The following is an 8,154-nucleotide window of genomic DNA, read 5'->3' as shown; positions in this document are numbered from 1 at the left end:
GGTTGGAGACCCCTGTTCTATTGCGTAAGTTTTTTTCCCCTTTGGGAGCTTTAAAAAAAATAGTTAATTGGGTTTTTTTTTAGTTGTTCTTTTTTAGACCTAGCCATTTAAAATTTAGGAAGTTTTAAATTTAGTTTTCATATAAAAATAAAAATAAAATAATATTTGTGCAGCTTTCTGAGATTTAGTGTGTTTCTGTAGTGTTTCACTCTAACTACACAAACACACAAAATCTCACAAAGCTGTATGTGGAATTTTGTGTGTGTAAAGTATGAAAGTTGTTTTTTTGGGCTTTTTGTGGCTGTGTGAGGTTCCTGCTTGTTGCAGGGGCCATTTTGGGTCTAGCACAGCTGCTTTTACATTGTGGGTGAGCCAGTTGATGTTTTTTAATTTTTATTTGGTGTGCGTTGGAAGAGGGGTAGTCTTATACGGTGAGTATAGCCCAAACCCTATATTTTAACAGGAAAAGTCGGGGGTCGTCTTATACGCCCAGTCGTCTTATACGCCGGAAAATACAGTACTTGGTTTACTGAAGCTTAGAAGTCAGGAGGATGGGTGAGGAAAGCATTCATCCAATGGGGAACCAAACTGTCCAGAAGCTCTGCAAAGCTTCACCCCTCTGACTTGGATTGTACTGCAGATGAGCTAGAAATAATTCCACTGCCCCACTGCCCCATAGGGATCAACCTTTGAGTTACTGGAGGATCCTCATATGAAAACACAATCAGTCTAACACACAAGTAAACCTAAGCTGAAAAGTGTGGTGTCAAAACTAACTTCTTCAGCCACACATATTCTGTACCCACTTTCTCCAGTCCTTTTTCTTTGAATGAACCATTGAATTTAACTACATCGCATTTGTTACTAACTGGGTTTATTCTTGCAATAAACACATTCTATCCAGTGGTGGGTTCCTCCTGGTTCAGCCCGGTTCGGCCGAGCCAGTAGCGGTGACGATATGATGTCACAGAACTGGTTCTGTTTGTTTGGAGCTGGGCCCTCTCGCTCCTCCCCAGCGTTATTCTTACCTTTTATTTGGCCCCACCTCCAATCTATTCACTGCCTCCCGAGTCCCAGCTGATCGGCTAGAAGGAAAAAAGCTGTTTAAACTCTTGCCGCGGGGCTTCAAAGGGCCGCCCTACAGCTGATCAGTGTTAAAAGGCAGTGTGGTGGTAGATCGGTGCCTCCAAAAACAAATAAGTAGACCGGTGCCTCCAAAAACAAATGAGTAGACTGGTGCCTCCAAAAACAAATAAGTAGACCGGTGCCTCCAAAAACAAATGAGTAGACCGGTGCCTCCAAAAACAAATGAGTAGACCGGTACAGCTCTGCAAGCAGTTAAAAGCCTGGTAGACCAGTACCTCTGCTAAATCCTAAAGAATTGTCACATGACCATCAAACCACACCCACAAAATAAGCCACGCCCACAGAACCGGTAGTAAAAAAAATTTAGAACCCACCCCTGTTTCTACCCTTTAAAAATATTTCTTTAATTGTTCCTCCACGGAGCATATATTTTAATTATTTACTAGGTTTCCATTCAACCTTTCACTTAGGAATTCAAGAGGAAACACATAGTGCCATCTCCTCTCTTTTTTCACACAAGATCTGGCTTGTGATTGGCCCAAAATCACTTGGGAGTTTCTCTGGCTGAAGGTACAGTGGAGCCTGGGTTTCTTTGCTCCTAGACCCACATTTCACCACTCTCGCTGCTTCTGGTTTTCTACTTCGATGGAAATAGAATGTTTTGTTTCCAGTTTATATCTTGCTTTTTACATGCTACCAAGGAAGAAGGCTAGACAAATGTTAGTCCACAGTTTTTCTAGTATGTGATGGTGGAAGTTCTATGCCAACAGAGAGAAGGTTTTGGTAGAAGATGAAGGGTAGAAGATGAAGGGGTCCAACACTTTTGAATAAACATGATAGACAGTTATAGAAAGTAGGTGTTATTTTTACCACCCACACAGACTGACTTGAAGAGGAGTTGAAACCTTTTTATTTAATTCTGAAATAGTACTCTAATATAATCTCCTGCCAATCAAGCAGTTCAAACGCATGCAAATGTGAGTAGATAAATAGGTACCACTTCAGTGGGAAGATAACAACATTCTGTGTGCCTTGGTGCATAGTTATGCCAGCCACATGACCACGGAGATGTCTTTAGAGAACATTAGGCAATATAATACAGTATAAGAGCACCAGTTGTCCATCCAGTCTCTGAGAATTAGACATAACTGAACATAATTTCTTTCCCAGATATATGACTTTTTACCATCGTAGAATGTTCCATCCCATTGCATTGCATTTCTATATGTGCTGTTAACTTGCCTTACGTGTTGTCTTTTTACAAAAGATATAGCCCCAGCATTATAGCCTTAGATTTAATTACTGTTTGTTCAGGCAGAGATGCCTCCATCATTTTTTATTCAGATTTATAGAGCTAAAAGATGCTAAGAACCAGTACACCTACTGGCGTGATGGATTTCTGTATTTGTGACAAAATTCAACACACAGAGAAAGAGATGGCTTAAGTCAAGGGGTTAAAAGTAAAAAAGAACTATCGGTTTTGTTAAGGCTCCTCCAAAAGAATATTTTCAAAAGTGAAGACATGAATCTGCTGGTTTACTTCAGTGACAGGCACATGTAAATAAGAAACACAGCTGGAAAGATTGTTACTTCCACTGATTCTTGAAAATGGTTGTGAGACTAAGGGCTATTTACAAGCTAGTCCTGTGATAGGCTTTCCAACTGTGCCTTTAAGAGTTAGCTGACCTGGAGATTAGACATTAGCATCTCATAAAGCTTAACTTCCTCCTCTGGGAAAAAACTAAAAAAAAACAATCAATTTCCTTTCCATCATTTTAATGAGAATGATGTATATAAAAAAGGAGACTAATTTTTAATGCAGTGTTGGAAGTTAAAACACAAGGCAGGGCAGTCAAGGCCTCCTGACTGTGGGTTCCAATGACATAATTCAGGCATATCCTCCATAAATGTAATTGCAACATTTGCCTTTGCAAGTCCACAGTTTTTAAATTACATACCCTGTAAAATTTGTAATTGCTTTATACTAATTGCTTCAGGGTTCTTCTCAGATGTTCAAAATCAGTGTTACAGAGGTTGAAAATGAAAGATAAGACATTTATATTGAAATCAAAGAGAAATTAGACCAGCACACAATTTAAAGGATAATTTATCCTTACATCTTATCAGATAAGGTATGTAGATAGCAATATTCCCTTTGCCTTATCAAAGGGTACAGTAGGCATTTATTGCACAACCAGATAAAGAAATGCTGTTACATTTAACCCTCAAGTTCCACCTGCATCTTGGGAGGTATTCCTGTTCCAGCCTTTCTCATGGAACTCCCTTGACCTATTAGGGTATTCCAAGAATTTTCTGAGGAGACCTTGATATTTGGGAGGATTCCACTACCTTATGCTCTAATACGTTCTCTTTGGTTTTGAAGTACATGTTACATAAACCCAACTGTTGTGGTATCTTAATTCAGCAAAATACAACTGAAGAGAATATTGCAAAGTGAAAAATATGAATCTGAAGACCTTTTTATCTCTAATGCACATTGAAGAGTGAAGCATATATTTCTTTTTTTTTATTAAATATTTTTTTTATTTTTTTTCAAACATAAACATAAAATATATCTTTTAAGAATGAAGTCTTGATCCGGTCATAAGCAGGTACAATCCCTTACATTTTTTAACAAACTCCATTCAAAATTTCCTCATTGCATCTTTTAAAATTACAAATCAAAACAAATTTTTTTAACATAAATTCTAACATCTTAATTTAGGCCATACTATTATATCACCTCAAATCTTAATTCCCAAATAAACTCCATTCATTTTTATATCCAAATATAAATCAAAGTTCATTCTAACTCTTTCCTAAATTTTCTTCATTACTTCTTTTAACATCAGTATCAAAACACAAATTTAAGAAATACTATAACCTCTTGATCTAAGTATTTACCTTATTATTTTATCACCACAAATCTTAATTTCCAATATATACAACTCTATTTTTATTTCAATTTATAAATCAAAATTCTATCTGTATTTCTTAATGTCTGGACCCATTTCATCCAATCTTTAGATCTTAAACTTTGTCAATTTACACTTAATTTTCTTGAGCTTATCATCTATTACACATTTCATTTTACACAGAATAATCTCAAAATCATTTCACTTCATTTTAATTGTCTTCCAACATATTCTTTTTCACCCCATATTAATTTGACTATTTTCCAATATATTATCCTCTATATTTCCAGCTATTATTTGGCTGATTTCCAGCATTTTTTTTATTTTGGCTGATTTCCAGCATATTTTCCTCCCTACCTCCAACTATTGTTTGGCTGATTTCCAGCATATTTTATTTTGGCTGATTTCCAGCATATTTTTCTCCACATCTCCACCTCTTGTTTGGCTGATACCCAGCATATCTTATTTTGAGTGTTTCCTTTTCAGTATATTTATCTATTATTTAATTATTTCCAAATATACTCTTCCAGGGTGTTTCCCAACCTATTTCTTAATGTTGATCATTTCTGCATATATTTCTTTTTGAATACGTCTTTGCCAAATATGCATTTCTTTGTGAGAATATTTCAATGGACAATGATGGATACTCAGCCACAATTCACTGCTGCCTGACCAAGCAAAATCCATTTTGCTATATTTCCCACCAAATTTGGTTAATTTATTTTATATCTCGAGTCAAGGCTTCTTCATCTTGAAGCTGTTTTGATCCACAGATCTACTGAAACATTTTATCCTTTTATTTCTGATACAGGAATATTGTCAGAAGATTGGTGCTGTCTAAATGAATGAAATCAAGAAATTAATATACCCTTGCAGAAACCCACAATGGGTTGTGCTGATAATTCAGCGGGAGGTTCTGAGTGAAGTAGGGAGGAACTCTATTAATTTGCCTGATAGCTTCAACCTGACTGAGTCCCTTCCCTTCCCTTCCCTTCCCTTCCCTTCCCTTCCCTTCCCTTCCCTTCCCTATATAAAGATGTGCAAATAGAAGGAGAACAACCATGGTCAATGAAAGTAAAGATAGTATCATTAGAGATACTGTAGGTGTCTTGAGTACAATCCCCAAACAACTAGAACACTATTTGAACACCATCAATATTGACAAAATCACCTCCAGTCAATTGCAAAAGGTAGCTTTACTTGGAATAGCTTACATCCTACAATGATAACTTTAATACCATCAAATAACACCTGCCTAACCCAGGTCCTCGGGAAGGTTAACAAAAACCCAGATCCAGTTTAAATATCTGGCTAACTAGGCAATGAACCACAATGATAAAAAATTTCCATGAAGATCCAAGTGCTGGTAGGTGGGGCCAAAGGGAATAGTCGACAATGGTAGGGTCAAAAGTAAGAGGGGAAACTTGTTTTCTTCATTTTTCCCAACCAATTGACTTGCCCAGCAAACTGTCAGAGGAGGGATATCAGTCTGGTCAGACACCTGAACTAGCATAGTGGACTTGTGAAATGAAGCTGTTCATGATAAGCTCCTCCAGCACAGATTACATTAAAATAAATGATGTTCTGACTCACAACTTTTATATTCCTGAAAAAGAAATTACACTTTCATCTGTTATGGATGTTATCTTGGATAATATGATGCTAACCTATTTGAGTTTATAAATATCTTATTTGATGTTTTAGTGAAGTATTTCAGAGGTTCTCAACAGATGTTAAACGTATTTCAGTTGGGGCTCAGAAATAATCTAATTGGCACCTAGGATAAATTTAATTTTTTAATTAAGTTTTAAAAAATTACCGCAAGTGATAAATAGAGCAATAACAACATTCCTTTAAAAATGTAAACATGTATTTTCCCCCCCTTGTTTCAATCCTGGTGAAATTTTGGCTCATTTGATGGAGCAATTTGTGGGATCTAAGGTAAAAAGGGGAGAACCCATGAAGTGGTTTACCAAGATCATTTGAAGGAAACACTCTCTGAAGGATACCTTGGGAATTTATTAGGTTTTCCTCAATGAAGTATCAGTAAAGGTGAACAGATTTGACTGGAAGAGAGCTTGTTTTGTCCTACAACATAGCTGGTAAATGGCCCTCAAGAAGTTGATGACTGACAGTCCCCACATTCTTCCTCCTTCACCATGCTGAAGGGGGCTTTAGACAATTAGGATCAATAATTCTTTGAAGACTACATGTTTCTCAACTCCCCTTACTGGGTGTTTCATCACCTGGAAATACTGAGATCCTCACCAATACAATTTCGACTTTACATGGGAAAATAACGAGCTATAACAAATTAAACTATTCTGGAACATGCTATTGAATATTTTTTTTAAAGCACCAGAATGTCACAGCAGGTGAACAGCTATTAAGAAGGGCAAACAGTTAGGAAAGGAGTAAAGCAAATTTGAACTTGGTTAACTTTCTTTTCTTTTATTAAAAAAGGCATGCCTGCCAAGTTTTTTTCTTAGTGGAATTTCTTGTGAACCAAAGAAGTATAAGAAACACATCAACAACAATTGTGTCGTCACATTTTTAATGTTGCTAAAATGATTGTCTACATCTAGCCATGGACATGCAACCTAGATCCTAACTTTGCCTTTGTGGGTGTGATCATAAAAAAATGTCCCAGCATTAAATTAACTTTGGAGGTTGCTATCTTACATCCAGGAAAAACATGTCACTATCAAAAGGCATTAAATACATTAGGCACCATTAGGAAACATTAGGAAACTCAGATCGATGTATGCACTGGGATTTATTTTCAAATTTATATACATACTTTTCTGGGCTATATATCGTCTCAGCTTTCTACATACTGTATCAGTAAGTTTTGATGGGTTCAGATAAATTACGTCCAAGTAAATGCTCATAAAACTACAGCTTGGCTAACTTTTCAAGGATGTGCCTATTAATATGTATACCCCAGCTCCTGGTTTATCATACTGGCTGCTCTGAGACATCTAAGCAGTACAATTTAAGAGGACAAATTCTTCTCAGTGTTGAATACTTATCCAAGAGTGTTTATAAATAAATTTCCCAATTACGAGCCTATGATGCAACATTTATTTTTAAGGTCTAGAACTGTGATGGTGAACCTATGGCATGCAGTGCTTTTTCTGTGGGCACGTGAGCCGTCACCCCAGTTCAACTCTGCTGCGCATGTGTGCGTGCCTCTCACCGGCCAGCTGGTCTTCAGGTCTCTGCCATGGATGCGCAGGGGTGTGTGTGGGCCCTGCATAAGCATGCACAATGGTGGGGTGTGTGCGGGGGTTGGCGCGTGCATTCATTTCATTTTGGGGGTATATGCACTTTGGGCACTCGGTCCAGAAAAGGTTAGCCATCACTGGTCTAGAATGCACTGGCAATATGTACTTTGTTCTGCCTTTGTCATTGTCATTTTTTTTCAATTTGCCATGGATAAAAGTATACCAAGAGCTTAGAATCCTGCATTTAAGCAATATTGTCCAGGTGTTTGCAGTAGAATACAGAGAGAATAACATTACATTAAGTCACAGCATCTAGTGTTAGGAAAATTGATCTTTTCCATGCATCAGCTAGGAAGTGCCACTCAACCACATGTTCCTGGGTCTTCCATTCTTGCAATAATGACTGCTGACTTTATTATTTCTTGCATTCTACTAAGACATCATTAGAAGTGTCCACTGCAAGCAATCAGTGGACAGCAAAATAATAAAATTATGTTTTTCAATTTTTTCAGTTGAAAGAAATATTTATAGCTGCTTGCTCTGGTTTCTGAGCAACTTGTATTGTGATTAATATACCATATTTTTTGGAGTATAAGACGCACCAGAGTATAAGACACACCTTAGTTTTTGGGGAAGAAAATAAGAAAAATGCTGATTGGTGGGTTGATCAGCCTCCCGGAATACCCCCAATCAGTTGTTCCCAGAGATGAATTTTAGCAACAGGTTCGTTGGTTGTGAGCTCTGCGCCCTGCTTTTTTCCCCCCTGCCTCTGAAACTGCTGAAACTCTGTTTCAGAAAAAACTTTTTTTTCTGTCTCTGAAAGCCTCCGAAACAGAGCTTCAGAAAAAAAAGGTTTGTTTCTGAAGCTCTGTTTGGAGGGGTTTTTTTTTGAAGCTTCTTTAAGAGGCTTTTATTCTGAAGGATTA

This window comes from Pantherophis guttatus, chromosome 5 (genome assembly GCF_059756535.1).
Source record: "Pantherophis guttatus breed Tessera chromosome 5, ASM5975653v1, whole genome shotgun sequence".
Lineage (NCBI taxonomy): Eukaryota > Metazoa > Chordata > Lepidosauria > Squamata > Colubridae > Pantherophis > Pantherophis guttatus.
This window is presented reverse-complemented; position numbering follows the sequence as displayed.